Below are 16,150 nucleotides of genomic sequence, written 5' to 3'. Positions count from 1 at the left end.
GCGTGGGGTGTGATGTGTTCTTTTGCAGATAGAGTGGTGAGTTGTGCGTGGTGTTGTATGCTGTTTTCTGTGTCTTACGGTGTGTGGTTTACAGTGTTGTGTGGTATGGTGTATGATGCAGTATGTGATGTATGGTGTGGTGTGTGTGTTATATTATCTTGTGTGGTGTGTATCGTGTGGGTTTTTGGTGTGTGTTGAGTGGTGTGATGTGGCATGTGGTAGGATTTCTTGCGTGGTGATGTGTGTGCCATGTTGAATGTTGTGGTGAGTGTTCTGGTGTGTGGTGTAGTGTGTTGTGCTGTATGGTGTGGAGTCGTGTGTTGTATGTTGTGTTTTGTGTTGTGTTGTGTATGTTGTGTGTTGTGTGGAATATTTTCTGTGTTGTGCGGAATATTTTCTGTGTTGTGCTGTGTGGTGTCTTGGGTGGTGTGTTGGCTGGTGTGTTCTGTGGTGTATTGGGTTATGTGTTGGATGTCGTGCAGTGTGTCACAACGTTGTGTGGTGTGTAATGTAGTGTGGTGGTTTGTGTTTTGTGGTGTTTGTTTTGTGAGATGTTAACTACTATGCGTGATATGAGATGTGTGGTGTGTGGTGTATTGTTTGTTGAGGTATATGGCCTTCTGTGGTGTGTTGTTTGTTGTGTAGTGTGGTGTGGTGTGGTGTATGGTGTAGTGTGTTCTGTGTGGTGTGGAGTGTTACGTGTTGTGTGTTCTACCGTGTGGTGTGCTTTGTGGTGTATTATGTTGTGTGGTGTGTTCAGTGGAGTGGTGTGTGGTGTGCTCTGTGGTGTGTTTTGTGTTGTGTGTGTCATGTTGTGTGGTGTATGGCATGGTGTGTTGTGTGTTCTGTGCTGTGTGCTATGTTGTGTTATGGTATGTTGCATGTGTGTTGTATTGTGTGTGTGTGTTGTATGGTGCAGTGTATGGTGCTTGGTATGTCGTGGTGTGTGTCTTGTGCAGTGTGGTGTGTTAGGTGGTGTTGTGTGTTGTGTGTCATGTGTGATATAGTGTGTGCTGTGGTGTGAAATGTGCTGTATGTGGTGTGTGCGATGATGTCTATTGAGTGAGGTGTGCTGTGGTGTGTTGGGTGGTGTGTTGGGTTATGTGTTGTATGTCATGGGTTGTATTGTGTTGAAGGGTGTGTTGTGGCTCGCCATTTGGTGCAGTGCTGTGTGTTAGGTGGTCTGGTGTGTTATGTGTTTTGTCGTGTGTGTTGTGCAATATGTGTTTGCTGTGTTGTGCAATATGTGTTTGCTGTGTGGTGCATGGTCTTCTGTGGTGTGTTGTTTATTGTGTGGTACGGTGTGTGATGTCGTGTGCTATGTGTTGTGTGTGGTGTGATACGTTGTGGTTTTCATTGTTGTGTCTGTGTTGTGGTATATGTTGTGGTGTGTAGTGTGTCGTGTACTATGTTGTGGTGTGTGGTCTGGTGTGTGAGGTGTGGTGTTTTTTGCGGGGTGTGTGTGGTTTGTGGCGTGTGGTGTTCTGTAGTGTGGTGTGTGGTATGTTGGCTGGTACACTGTGTGGTTTGTTGTGTGGTGTTGAGTGTTCTCTGTTTTGTTGTGTAGTGTGCGGTATGGTGTGTGGTGTGTTCTGTATTGTGTTGTGTGCTGCACCGTGTGTTGTGGTACGCAATATGTCTTGTGGTGTGTATTGTCACGTGTGAGGTGTGGTGTTGTGTGGTTTGTAGTGTGTTGTGTGTGGTATACTGTGTAGTGGTTTTTGTGTTGTGTGTTTTCTCTCCTGTGGTGTGTGGTGTGGTTTGGTATATTGGGCATTGTGCTGTGTTTTGGTGTGTGATGGGGTGTGTTGTGCACTGTGTTGTGCAGTGTGTGGTGTCTAGTTTGTGGTGTAGTGTGTACTGTGGTGTGGTGTGTTGTATGTATTGTGTGTGATTATGTCTATTGCATGTAGTGTTGTCGGTGGTGTGTTGGCTGGTGTATTTGGTTCTGTGATGTATGTTGTTGGGTGTAATCTTCTGCAGGGAGTGTTGATGTTTTGGTGTGGTGTGTGGTGGAGAGTTGTGTAGTGTGTGGTATTTTGTGCGGTTGTATGTATTGCTTTTTGCGGTGTGTGTTGTGGTGGTGTTGTATGTGGTGCGGTGTATTGTGTGGTGCGTGTTGTGTGGTGGGGTGTGTTGTATGCTGTGGTGGTGTGTGTGGACTGTGGACTGTGTTGTCTGTTGTGGTGTGTATGGTGTGATTTGTAGTCATGGATCTTGAGTGGTGTGGTCACTTGTGTGTTGTGGTATGTTGTGTGGTGTGTGTGTGTTCGAGTGTGTTGTGTGGCGGTGTGTGTTTTGTGGTGTGCGTGTCATGTGTGTCATGGTGCTGTGGTGTATAGTGTTCTGTGGTGCATGTTCTGTGTATTGTGGTGTGTTAGTTGATGTGTTGGGTGGTGTGTTGGATGTGGTGGGTTTGTGTTGGATTTGGTGGGGTATTTTCTGCTGCAGGCTGTGCTGTGCTGTGTGGTGTGTGTTGTCTCATGTGCAGTTGTGTTTAGTGCTGTATTCAGTTTGTTGGGTTGTGTGTTGAATGGTGTGCTTCCTGGTGGTTTTGAGCCTGGTGTGGTGTGGTGTGTGGCATGCTGTGGTGCTTGGTGTTGTGCAGTCGTGTGCTGTGTTGTGTATTGTGTGGTGGTGTGTGGTGTATTGTATGTTTGCTATGGTGTGCTGTGTTGTGGTGTGTGAGGTGCTGTGTGCTGCGCTGTGTTGTGTACTGTGGTGTGTGCTGTGGCGTGTGGTGGGGTGTTTTGTGAAGTGCTTTATCTGGTGTTGTGTGGTGTTACGTGAATTGTGTTGTGTTCCTTTATGTGTTTTCTGTGGTGTGGTGTGTGGTGTTTTATGTGCTCTGGTGTATAGTGTGGTGTGTTGTGTGATGTATGTTCTGTGTTGTGTGGTGTGTTCTGTGATGTTCTATGCTGTGTGTAGTGTGTTTTCTGTGATGTATGTTCGGTGTTCTGTTGTGTGAGGAGAAGAAGAAGAAAGAGAAGGAGAAAAAGAAGAAGAAGAAGAAGAAGAAGAAGAGGAAGAAGAGGAAGAAGATAAAGAAGAGGAAGAAGAGGAAGAAGCAGCAGTACTATCCTGCCTGCCCAGTGCTTGTGTTGCATGCAGGGAGAGCAGACAAGTAGCAGCTGCTGATGGTGCAATGAGCCTGGATCCCTTCCAAGCATGAGTTGTTCTGTAGAAGCAAGAACTCCTGGGGAAATGGAGCTCAGGGAAGAGCAGAGCTGGCTCCTGCTGCAAACTTGTCCTGGGCAAGAGGGCCCGAGAGAGTCAGGGCACGAGTGGTGCCTTGGAGGGTAAAAGCAGTGGGCATGAATGGAGCCGAAGGGCCCAGAGGAGTTCTGACAAGAGGTCATGCTCAATGCTGAAGAGGAAGACAAAGAAAACCTAGGGACCAGGGCCAATCTCTCTCGAGGGAAAATTCCTTCCTGACCCCAACAGTGGCGATCGGCTGTTCCCTGAGCATGTGAGCAAGACCTGACTACTCAGCCCACTGGTTGGTCATGCCTCCAGGAGAATGATAGGATGATAGAATAGTTTGGGTTGAAAGGGACCATCTAGTCTAACCCCACTGCAATGAGCATGGACATCCTCAACTAGGTCAGCTCGCTCAGGGCCCTGTCCATCTTGGCCTTGAATGTTTCCAGTGCTGGGGCATCTGCCACCTCTCTGGGAAACCTGTTCAAGTCTTTCTCCACCCTCATTGTAAGAAATTTCTTCCTCATGTCTTGCCTGAACTCCTCTCCTCCTCTCCTCTCCTCTCCTCTCCTCTCCTCTCCTCTCCTCTCCTCTCCTCTCCTCTCCTCTCCTCTCCTCTCCTCTCCTCTCCTCTCCTCTCCTCTCCTCTCCTCTCCTCTCCTCTCCTCTCCTCTCCTCCTCTCCTCTCTTCCAACCTCCTCCATTCACTAGAATTACATGCTGAGGAAATCTCCAGTTAATACCCAGAACCCTGGTTCAGCCCAGGCATTTGCTCTCTCACCTTGTAGGAAGGAGGCATTTACCTTCTGACAGGTGGGAGAACACTGGGCACTCTTGAAACCACTCTGCATTCCACTTTTTACAGCTCCTGATCCTGGCTCCCCACTCTAGGAGGGTGGTGAGCTCTGCAGTGCTCCTCAAGAAGCCATTCCCCTGCTTTTGCTTCTGCTATCTAGCCGAAAAGGATGTTCGCCATCAAAGAGCTTGGAAGGTGGCCCTGCTGAGAGCTGGCCTTGCAGCGGACAAACTCCAGCTGCCTTATCCACATCTTCCTTTTTCCGCCCCAGACAAGGGATTCGACTGCACTCTCAAGGACTTCTTCTCGGATGTCTTCAGGCTGCTTCCAGGATAGCTCTGGCAGCAGACACGGGAGGCTGCTCCCTTTTATACTGTCCCGGGGCATTGTGACCTCAGCATTGCTCGGTGGTCAGATTGTGACATGGAGGTGACATGGGCCCCCAGTGTCCCACCCCACCCACTGCCACTCTACCCAGCACTCTTTGCAAGAAGCCTTTGGCGTGCTGCTGGCCCCGAGGCTGTCCCCATGCCGAGGAGGCCGGGGGGCTGTCCCTGCCCTTGGTGGCCATGCCCTGGGCATGGCTGAAACCGCCTGGGAATGGTGGTGGCATTAAATTATGGAGGAGGATGTTCAGCTACAAAGGAACTTCTTTTCTTTTCCTTTTAAATTACTAAAAGAAACGGTGAAAACCAATCCTCTAGCACATGCTCGTCATGAATCCGTCTGCAAAGCTGCAACGGGTGGAGAAAGCTGCCAGCCTACGTCTATTCCATTAAAGAATCTCAACGTTCTGGTACCAGCTCCATGGGAAGCTACAGGCCCTCTCACATCTCCAGCCATGATTCTGATGGATCATCATGCAGAGTGAGGCTAGAGACCAGTTCCCTTGCCTGGGCTGGTCCTGTCCAGAGGGCTGCTAGGAGAAAGTCAGCCTTGTGTGCTTCACAAGTAGAACCTTTGTCTTCAGACAACATAGGCCTGTGAAACTCTTAAAAGCACCCTTGAAATTCTTGTTCTGCTGCAGGCAAAGATCAAACCAGTGTGTTATACTGTGTCTGCATGAATCTCTGATACACAAGCAAAACCACCAGGCTCGTAGATCTTCCCGGAAGGACTGAGCTCTTCAGTGATGGTGTTCTCACTTGTGTGCCTCAGCTCTTGAGTTCCTCAACATTCTACTTCTCTGTTATTACCAGTTTACCAGTCTTCCTCATCAGATCCTGAATATGTATTCCCCATTCACTTGGAGCCATCTCAGGGCCTTATGAGAGTGCCCAAATGGCCCTGGCATGATTGACCTTGGGGGCAAGGATCCTTCCCATGCCTGACAGGACACCAGTGTGTGCTTCAAAGCACTGGGCCTCCTCGCAACCACTCTGCAACCCGGTTCTTCCAGTTGCTGCTCCTTGATCCGCAGGGGATGAGAATGGTGAGCTCAGTAGTGCTCCTCAAGGAGTCATTCCATTGGTCTTGCTATTGCTATCCAGCAGGAAACAATTTCTGTCCACCAAATGAGCTTGGAAGGTGGCCCTGCTGGGAGCTGGCCTTGCAGCAGAGAACCTCCAGCAGCCTCATCCAGTTCTTCCTCCTTCAGCCCCTACCAAGTGCTTCCAGTGACTCCTCAAGTACTTCCTCTCAGATGTCCTCGGGCTGCCCCCAGGCCGGCTCTAGAAGTGGACATGGGAGGCTGCTCCTGTTTATCCTGCCCTAGGGCACTGTCACCTCCGCTTTGCCAGGTGATGGTCCTGTGACATGGGAGTGACAGAGCCCCTCATGTGCAGCCTTGCCCACCACAGCAACACCTGCTGCCCCTTTGCCCAGCATCCTTCATAGAATCTTAGAACGCACTAGGTTGCAAATGACCTTTAAAGTCATTGAGTCCAACTGTTGACCTAAAACTGCCAAGTCCACTGCTAAACCATGTCCCTAGGAACTTCATCTAAATGCCTTTTAAACACCTTCAGGGATGGTGACTCCACCACTTCCATGGGCAGCCTGTTCCAGTGCCTGACAACGCTTTCCATGAAAAATATTTTGCTAATATCCAATCTAAACCTCCTCTGGCGCAAACCTTAGGTCATTTCCTCTTGTCCTATCACTTGTTACTTGGGAGAAGAGACCAACTGCCTCCATGCTACAACCTCCTTTCAGGTAGTTGTAGAGAGCAATAATGTCTCCCCTCAGGCTCTTCTCCAGGCTAAACAGCCCCAGCTCCCTCAACTGCTCCTCATCAGACTTGAGCTCCAGACACCTCACCAGACTTGTTGACCTTCTCTGCACTCTCTTCAGCACCTCGATGTCTTTCCTGTAGTGAGGGGCCCAAAACTGAACACAGGATTCGAGGTGGGGCCTCATCAGAGCCTAGTACAGGGGAACAATCACTTCTCTAGGCCTGCTGGCCACACTCTTCCTCATACAAGCCAGGATGTTTTCGGCTATCTGGGCACCCTGCTGGCTCATGTTCAGCTGGCTGTCATTCGACAACCCCTGGTCCTTTTCTGCCAGACATCTTTCCAGCCACTCTTCCCTGAGCCTGTACCGCTGCCTGGGGTGGTTGTGACCCAAGTGTGGGACCCAGCACTTGTCCTCCTTTAATCTCAGGTAGTAGTAATCTGCAGCAAACCACCAGCTTTTGGCCTTTTCCTGTGCTTTTCTCTACAGGAGTAACTTGAATAAGCACCTCAGCTTTCAGCTGGCAGCAGGCAGAGTAGCATACAAGGAATATGGACTGCAGAGCTCATCTTTGTGGCCAGATCCACCTTGCCTCATGGCCACCCTCCAGACGTGACTCCTCTGCAAGCGCATTGACTTAGCTCTCTACAGCTGTTTGGAGTCCCTGATATGCTAAGGCACGGGGATAGCATGGGCTGTTCACAAGTGTTCTGGAGCTAGGCAGGACTGTGCTTAGAGCTGTTTTTTAGCAGAGCAGTCAAAATGACGGACAAAATGCGAGCTTCACCTACGACCAATGCACCGCTTGCTGGCTCTGCCCCTTCACCTCTGTGGTGACCCTGAGCAGTTTTGTCCCAGATTCCTACCTTCCTCTCCATGTCTTGTCAATGGTGCTGGAGTTGAAACAGTCTGGGGAAGCAGTGTGAAATGGGTGTTATTAGTCTCTGTGAAGGATGTGTTATGGGAGAGAGCGGATGAAGAACCTGTGTAAGGTCAAGGTTTTCCTAGCAGGTTTTCCTCTGCGGAGACCCCAAGTCCAGTACCCAGAGGTTAATGAAAACGTGGGATTTTTTTCAGATTGCATCAAGATCTGGTTGGCAGCTGCTGCAAAACCACTCTACATGGAGGCGAGCCTGTCACCCACAGGTGAGCATGCCATCTCAGCTTGTGGCATGGTCCATCCTCAGAAAGCAGGTATCTTTGTGTTTTCCTTTTTTGCATAGGTGTCAGGTTAGTGGTGGATTTTTCATATGTTCCCTCATCTGGACCTGTGCATTTCTGCTGAGTACAGTAGGCCAAGACAAACTAGCTCACAACGTACTGGAAAGTAACTGGAAATCCCCAGAGCAGAATGTCCCTGGTGCTTGTTCCAACCTGTGCTGGGGCTTCCCAGCCCCTCTAACTTGACATCTTACAGGCTCTAGTGAGCGCTCTCAACCCTAGCCAAGTCCAGTCAAGGCTGTTCATTGTCATAAATCACAGATCTTTGCTGATTTAAGGAGGTCATGGGGACAGAGGTTTCATAAATGTGTGAGCCAGAGATTTTATGTTCTCCATGTTCTGAAGCTGGCTGGCAAGTAACCTGGTCAATATGGTGCTCTTAAAAATGTGCATACAGCTTTCATACAGGTGATTTGCTTGGGACATTGCTAGAAGACTGAAAGAGACTTTTCCCTTTGTAGACAGACCATGGTTAAGAGCATGCCAAAAATGCAAGGTGTCGTAGGTATTAAAAACAAATACCTAGTTCCTATGAACTGTTTAGATCATTAGCACATCTAAACGCATCTCAGGAAACAGGACTGCCTCGGGCCTTTAATTACCATCTAGTCAATCCTTCTGCTCTAAGACAGAAACAATTAGATTTAAACAATTTTTGACAGGTATTTTCCTAGTTTACTCTTAGAAACCTTCAGTGACAGGGATTCAGTAAGCGCCCCAGGCAAGCTCCTCCAGTGTCACACAATGTTAGGGAACTTAACTTTCTGGTCTAAGTCTCCCTTGCTGCATTTTAAGTTCACTTCTCCTTGTCCTGCCTGTGGTGGAAACATTATTCCCTGCACATCACCAGCAGCATGTCTGAGCACTGCAGTCCTTGTTCTTGTCAATCTTCTGCTTTCCTTTCTTGCCTCACTGAGCATCGTCCATATGTACAGTCTTTTCTCACCAGAGGTGTTATCTTGACACCCCTCTCCTCCTGGATCATTGCTTTCCCCTGAAATATATCTACTGTTTTGTTTTGTTTTGTTTTTTTCCATCATGTGTTGTTAGATACCAAATACAGGACTCCAGAAGCTCTGTGGTGCTCACAGTGTTTAATGTATGACACTCACCTATGTGAATGAAGTGTCTCCCTTTTTTCACCACTGCATGGTATTGTCCATGCAGGTTAAATCAGGAACCATCACCCTTAGGTCCTTCAGCAGAGCATCTGCTGGGTTGGAAGACCAAAAGCCACAGAAGTCAAATGGCTTGTGCAGTCCCCATCTGGATCACAGGCAGGGGTGGGAACAGGCAAGAGGAGGCTGCTTTTGGAGAACTGTGTGAAAAGCAGGGAAAGGACATGGGAATGCAAGTGGCAGGGGTTCAGAGGAAAGCTCGCAGGCAGCCTGTAGGAGTTCTTGTTGTTGGAGTTGCATCCAGTTTCCACACCACCCTCCTGCATCCCAGCCCAACCTGGAGTTTTCACTGTTTGCTCCAGACAAAACCAAAGCAGCTATTGCAGCATTTGCAGCCTTAAGAAGTCTGCGAGGTGATGAAGGCTTTACAGTATTGCATTAAATTGGGACTTGCTTCACTCAGGTAAACACAGTCCTCCATGGGTGTTTTTCTGCCATGCTGGAGTGGAGTACAGAAGTGAAACCTGCTGGCAAAGCAAACCCTGCCGTGCCACAGGGGCATGTCAGCCCTGACTCACACATCTCTGCTGTGCTGTCACATGATTCACAGCTACACGCAGCCCCTCCATCTCTCACTGACACTGTGCTAGGTTGGGAGGTGCAGTGCTGGACTTGAAGAGGTCACAGCAGCGTGATGACAGCGCCAGCACAGGGTCAGTGTGCAGGAAAGGTATTGATGTGTAGAATGGGTAATAGGACAGGGATAAGAAAGCAGAACCCAGAAGTCTCTGAGCTTATTGCTCTCTCGTTAGCAATTTCCGTTTGCGTTGAGAAGGCAGGGGTTTTATTCCAATCCTTGCCAACACAGGGCATATTTTCTATTTCCTTCTCCTTTCATGCAGTAGGGAGTGGTTCAGTCAGGGAAGATGCTCTCATTAAAAACCAGATCACTTGGAAATGAGAAAGCCTGGGTTTGGAGAAAGTCTGGGTTTGAAGAAAGCCATACTTTATTTTCCCGTAATGCCCTATTGTTTGGCAGGCTCTGACAATGCTCGCTGCCATGTGCCCAGCATCCACGGCTGGAAGGAGGGCGTACCCTGGTGAAAAGATGTACAAGGCTGTCATCTTGCCTGCAGAGAAACAAAAGCTCCAGGAGGCACTGCTGTCAGCAGCAGAAGGGATGTGGAGCCTTGCAGCTGTCACACTCCGAGTGAAGTTCCCTATTCACTTGCCTCCTGCCATCCGTGCTCATCAGGGCTCCAGATATTTCCCCCTCCCTCTCCTTGTCATTGCTGAACCCCAGCGGATGCTAATGCCATACTCACTCCTCTGAAACATGAACAAGAAGCTCTGTTCTGAGTTCTGTTTAGGAGAAAGCTTTACACCACTAATTAGAAAAAAAATTGGGTTTGCTTGGGGTTTTTTTGCCTGGTTTGTTGCAGGTCTGCAGTGACGAGCCAGCTCCCACCCCCCCAGCAGGCTTAATTATTTATGAATGTTCCACAGAGACCAGACGTGTCAAAAAATGATTAAGCCAAATGCTCGCCGGCTGCACTTCTTGGCTGTTGTGGCAGTCGTTCTCGCTGATCGCTGGGAGAGCAGGATATAACCCTTATTAAAATAGGTAGACCACGTAATTGCTTCCTCTGGGAAAAAAAAAAGGCCCTTTCAAAATCCTCATCTCTTTGAAAAATAGCAGACCCAAAATAACTCTGCATAACTCTATAAAAATGCATAGAAAGATATTTACATGACTGTAATTAATGCATATGCAGTAGCATGTGCACACAGGCATTAGAGAAAGGTGATTAAAGTATCTCAATTATCTTCTGCACAGTGCAAGACAGTGCACAGGCTGGTGAGATGGTGGTTGGTGGATCTCCCCAGGCAACACAGAGAAGACAACTCAGTACAGATAAACAAGGTGACAAAGCCAGGTAGCTCGTCCCCTTGGACACGGGCCCCTGATGGATAGTCCCTGCCTTGCTGCCCTCTTCACTACACCACAATGTCACAGATCTTCTCCAAGTCTGTTGTCCTATGGGTCAGCACCTTCAGGCAGGGACAGAAGAGAAGCTGATCATCCTGTACTCGCAATATTTTGCAGTATTTGCAAGATTTTGTGCTATTTGCACTCTATAAAAGTAGGAGCCCAGTTTGCCATGTGTCTTGGAGCGCTGTTATCAGTACTTTGTCCACCGGTCTGTATTTCTGGGGAGGGCTGAGACTGGTGAGTGGTGTGTCCAACTCAAACCTTTATCTCCTATCGAATAATCCTATATCCTAGACATCTGATGTGGTGCAATCTATGCCCTGCTAAAGACATGGGACAGGGTGAGGATGAATGAGGAGGGGACACAGGCTCAGTAACTTTCTTCTATCATGCAGTAAGTGCTGAAAATAGAGTCTTTGATACATGATGGAGATAAACGTTGTGACTCCATCACTGTTTTGTTTTACAAACAGCAAATTTTGCTTCCCTGGACTATGGGTCTCTCCACTTTCAGGACCTGATGCAGCTCCTGTTCTGACAGCTGCATCCAGCTTCTCCTCTGCCACTAAAAAGAGAATGAACCAAAAAAAGAATGAGGTGATGCTACAACCATTTCCGGTCCTCCCATAAATCTGTTATTCTATGAATTTGCCAAGCTGAGCTAAACTTTGGGCACCCATGTCCTCCTGTGTTAAGCAATGTATTCCACCACTTGAGTACATTTTGCATGAAGAAACATCTATCACTTATTTGAACCTGCCTCCTACTGGTTTTGTTTAATCACCCTTGCGTTCTGTATTGAAGGAGAAAGTTAAAACATTTTTCCCATTCTCCACTTTCACATCACTCACAACTTTACAGACCTCTAGTATCCCACTATGTGCTTTCTCTTTCACAGGAAAAAGAGTCCCAGAAACATTTATCAATGTTTTGTTTTATTGCCCGTTACCCTTGCAACTATTTGCATTTGGTTTTCATTTTAGTACACATCTTAACTTGAACTTTCAGAGCCAAAAATCAGTATACCTTGAAGCCCTAACTCATGTAAACCACAAGCAAGAGTCCTTCTGCTGTTTTGGAAAACTGCTTCAAAGAAACCACCCTTGAATCTGATTTACAGTGACCCCAAGGAGAGCTAAATTTATAACTCTCCTGAGCAGAAATACCTAAAGATTTCAGAACCAGCTAGCCCCAGTCCACTGCTTGAGGAGCCTCACACCTTAAAACCAAGAGGACCCACTCCTAGTAGACGTTGCCTTTGAGAGATGTGCAGGGCATTTTTTTCACATAACTGGATGCATGTTCTGCTCTGCTCTAGTACGGAGATAGAGCTACATGAGGCATGCAGGGTCTTGTCATCCTCCAGTTTCCAGAGGAAAGAGGCTGCTTTCTGCACTGCCGCCAGTCCGTGGTATTTAAAAGTTTTAAAACACTGATAACAAAGGGCAGATGCCCGTGGTTTAGGTACAAAATAAAATTTGTTTTGACCTGGAATACAGTTCCTTTGTTCCTAGGTTTACAGCATCATGTGCCATGACAGCAAAAGGAAGATGCATTTGTGAAAGCCTGTAAATAAAACATTTACCAAAAAAAAAAAAAAAAGGCCAGCTACACTTAAGCGAGGTTTTGCTTCTCTCTGTTATAGACATATCCCTTATGTGCCCAAAAGATGGGTGAGGTGAACGAGGTAAATGCTGAGCTATGAATTCCTGAGCCACCCAGCCTGTTACTAATTACCATGATTAAATATTGACACAGTGATTGCACACAGGGCTCCCAGGCAGACATCAGTACCCCTCTGTGCCAGCAGCAGAAAAATCCAGACAAAGAAACAGTTCCCTGAGCACTTACATTGCAAGACACCAATCCATCCTACAATTAATGTCCCTCAGAGACTGCCAGCATGTGTGAGGGCTTGCACAGCTCTAGCAAGGGGCTGGTGGATGTCAGGAGGTTCCTGATGGTTTCTGATGGCCTGAGGTTTCTGAGGTCAAGGGAGGTGATTCTGCCCCTCTGGTGAGACCCCACCTGGAGTCCTGCATCCAGCTCTGGAGCCCTCAGTGCAGGAAAGACATGGACCTGTTGGAGAGGAGCCAGAGGAGGCCACAAAAACGATCAGAGGGCTGGAACAGCTCTGCTGTGAGGACAGGCTGAGAGAGTTGGGGTTGCTCAGCTTGGAGAAGAGAAGGCTCCAGGGAGACCTTATTGCAGCCTTTCAGTACTTAAAAGGGGCCTGTAAGAAAGGTGAGGACAGGCCGCCTCCAAAATGTGCATGTCATCCAGGTGCTAATGTCTGCTAATGCTGCTGCTGTGCACACAGGGGCTGCCTGTTGCACACACTTTTTAAAATCTGTTTTGGCAGTGCAGTGGTATATACAGTGTAAATATTGAAAACCAGCAACTGCTATACATCTACTGAAGAGCTGAATGTGTGACAGAGAAGGCAGCAGTTCAAATGATAGTCCCAAGCCATGTTGCTGTTGGGTCCTCAGTGACTCTTTTGCCAAGTTCCTGCTTTCTGTAGCTGTATTTCATCTATTAAAATGCATAACAAAGAACTTCTACCCTCATTTGTGCAAATTTGTAGCCAGAACTTTCATTATTGAGAGAATAGTGTGGGCTTAAGTACAACCGATCTGAATTTTCTGATGAGAGGCACACAGATTTTACTCTCTTCTTTAGAATAGCTAAATACTTTGGGTAACTTACACCTCTACACATCAAGTAGCTATCATCCACCTGCATTTTACCACCCATCTTTCAAATCACCTTGCACTCCCATTTTTCAGCAGAGAAACTCTGAATGCTTAAGTTCAGCCTGCGAAAGCTGTTCATGGGTTGGCACAGGGTGTGAGCTGAGACAAATGTTGTCACAGGCTATCTGTCACTTCAGAAGTCGTCAGTCCAACAAATCCAGAAGCTGGTGTTACATTAAGGCATCTATGGTATGTCTGCTCCTATAAATACATCACTTACAGTGGAGACCTCTATGAGTTGTCAAGGGGCAGGTTTATATTTATGGCACCCATTGAATAAAAAGGGAAAATTAATTTCCTGTTTTGAAATGAGTTTCAATTTTATCAACAGGAAAACTACATCATGAAGCTGACTATCTGCCTGCAATATAACGTACACGGCTTTCCTATTTAGCCATTAGGCAGATTATTCTCTGCTGGATGGATGTGTCATTCCTGTTAATGCTAATGATAGTCCCACATATGCTGTGACAGAATAAATGCTAAATTACGTGAACCATTTATTCCCTAAAGGGAAATGCAACTCCTTCAAGCAGTGTAAGAATCTGCCAGCAAAGTGATGGGAGCCCAAGAAGAGTGGGGCGAGCTTCTAGTGAGGCTGGGATGTAGGGATGTTGCTTTGCCAGCAAACTGGAGATTTTCCCATCCATGCTGTCCCCTTGTGCTGTTTTCTCCTGCTCCCCGAGTTGAAGCAATTGTAAATGAGCTGCTAGAATGAGAGGTTTCAAACAGCCCTTCAGAAGAAACCAGAAACCTGCTTGCTTACCCATGTTGATTTTTAACCCAGCTCATTTCACAGTGCAGTTCTGCAGACAGCTATACCAGCAGCACTGAGAGCAGCGAACTGTGGCTGGAGGCCAGGAATGAGCCATTAGAGCAGGGCTGGGGAAAAACTTCATACGCTGGCATGGGACGGAGCAGGAGAGCTAGAGGACGTGGAGCCCTGGCGGGGTGCCTGCCTTGGTACATGGCGCATGGCTGTGCCACCTCCGCATGGTGACACCAGCTCACAGAGCTGCGGGTGAGCTCTGCCTCCGCAGCAGCTTGCCCAGCTGCCGACTCCAACAGGGTTTGGTCAGCACGTGGTTTCTCACCCAGCCCTTTGCCCAGGCTCTGAGGCAAGCTGCCCAGTCCTCCTGGAGCAGAACCAAGTCATTCAAGGGGCGTCCCTGTTGTCTGGCCTCTGAGGTACCTTTGGCAGTCATGTACACATGCCAGGGCAGCACGACAGGGGACTCCGTGACTCAGCAGATCTTGAAGGCAGAAGGAAAAGGCTTCATCAGAACATCTTTAAGAGTTCTCTACGCAGCCATAAAGCAGTTGGTTAGATGGACAAAAAGAGCAGGGGCTGGAGGAAAATCAGCTCTCAGGTTCACTGATAAAGCTGAAGAGGAAACTGGGTTTTTGCTCTTTTATGAGGTTCTTGGTAACCGCTGAGCTATGTCAGTAAAATCAGCTTTGATCACATCTTTTCACACAGATTTCATATCTGAGCAAGTTTATCAGTAAACAAACCCAGTGGTGCTACTGAATGCCCTGAGTGCCCACTTGCCAGGGGGTCAGAGTCACTGCAGCGGAACTGAGCTTGTCCTGCCCAGCATATTCCCAGGGGATGCAAACCCAGTGGGTGACCCCCACAACAGCCTCCCTGCAGACCTGGGATACTTCCACTCCCTGCACTTTGCCACCAAGCTTGTGTTTCTTTACTTTAAGAAATAAAGAAGATACTTGCATTTCTGAGGTAATCCCCATGGAGTGAATGCAATAATATGTCATGTGGTGTTAAAGGAATGCAAGCAGTCGTGGGTTAGGAGGGAAATTGAACCAGGCTTTAGCTGCTTCCACATAGAACCAGACAATGGATCATGTTGTTTCCTCCCCACATAGGGTGTTCTTCCATGGATGAGTCAGGCCTAACTCACATGGAGTCTTTCATACGGTACCAATAGGATATGAAAGATAAAATACCCAGCAGGGTCCACATTGCGTATCTGGTAGGTCAAACTCTGCAAGCCCTGTTTGGTTTCTCCTGCGTCTCAGGGACTGAAGGGGACTTTGCAAAGTCCTCATGTGTTGCTGTGGTCAAAACATCTCCATGCACAGCATTGCTGCTCACTGTTTGCAGACAGTAGCATCTGACAATGTGTTTGACCTGCTCTTCTGGCTGGCTATGGCTTGGAGAGCCACATGCCGGCTCTGTCAGCCTGTTGTCTACAGCTTGCTGTAGATGCAGCTGAGAGAGGGGAAGAGTACAGAGGACCTTTCAAACAAGACTTCATGGAAAAATATCCACCTGAGCTAGGAGGGGCTGTACTGGTCCTCGGGGAGGCTCTGAACTCTGACCAGTTCTTGAGGTGGACAGCGGAGGTGACAGTAGAGCACATAACTTGTGAGAACTCAAAAATCCAGTTGTCCATTCAGAAGAATGTGGCCACCACTGCCATGGAACCCACAGGTCCAGCTGCAAATGGCCAATGCTGGCCAACTTCACCTGTGCAGGCTGGCTGCTGGACAGGTGAGTAATGGTTGTATACTCTGCTGCTACCACATGTTGTAAGACTCACTGGTCATCAGCAGTAGTGGCTACTGATGGTTAGGACTGCATGGGAGCACCATGGGGCATCCCCATTCCTCTGAGCTGCACTCCATGCTGTCCCTTTGTGGTCACCTATAGAAACAGAATTTTTTTTTACTGTGCTTAGCCTAAGTTTAACAAGGCAAAATAAGCTGGATCTGGAGACACTGAAGCTGCTTGAAAGTTTTCAGGAATTCTCATCTGTTTTCTTCAATGTAAAAAGTTCATTTGCCAGCATAGCTAATAAGGACATTGGTGATATCAGCAGTCTTTCCCTTCTCCTTGGAAGCTCCTCTGTTATCATGGCTAACGAAT

The sequence above is a fragment of the Patagioenas fasciata genome, chromosome 2 (assembly GCF_037038585.1).
Source record: "Patagioenas fasciata isolate bPatFas1 chromosome 2, bPatFas1.hap1, whole genome shotgun sequence".
Lineage (NCBI taxonomy): Eukaryota > Metazoa > Chordata > Aves > Columbiformes > Columbidae > Patagioenas > Patagioenas fasciata.
This window is presented reverse-complemented; position numbering follows the sequence as displayed.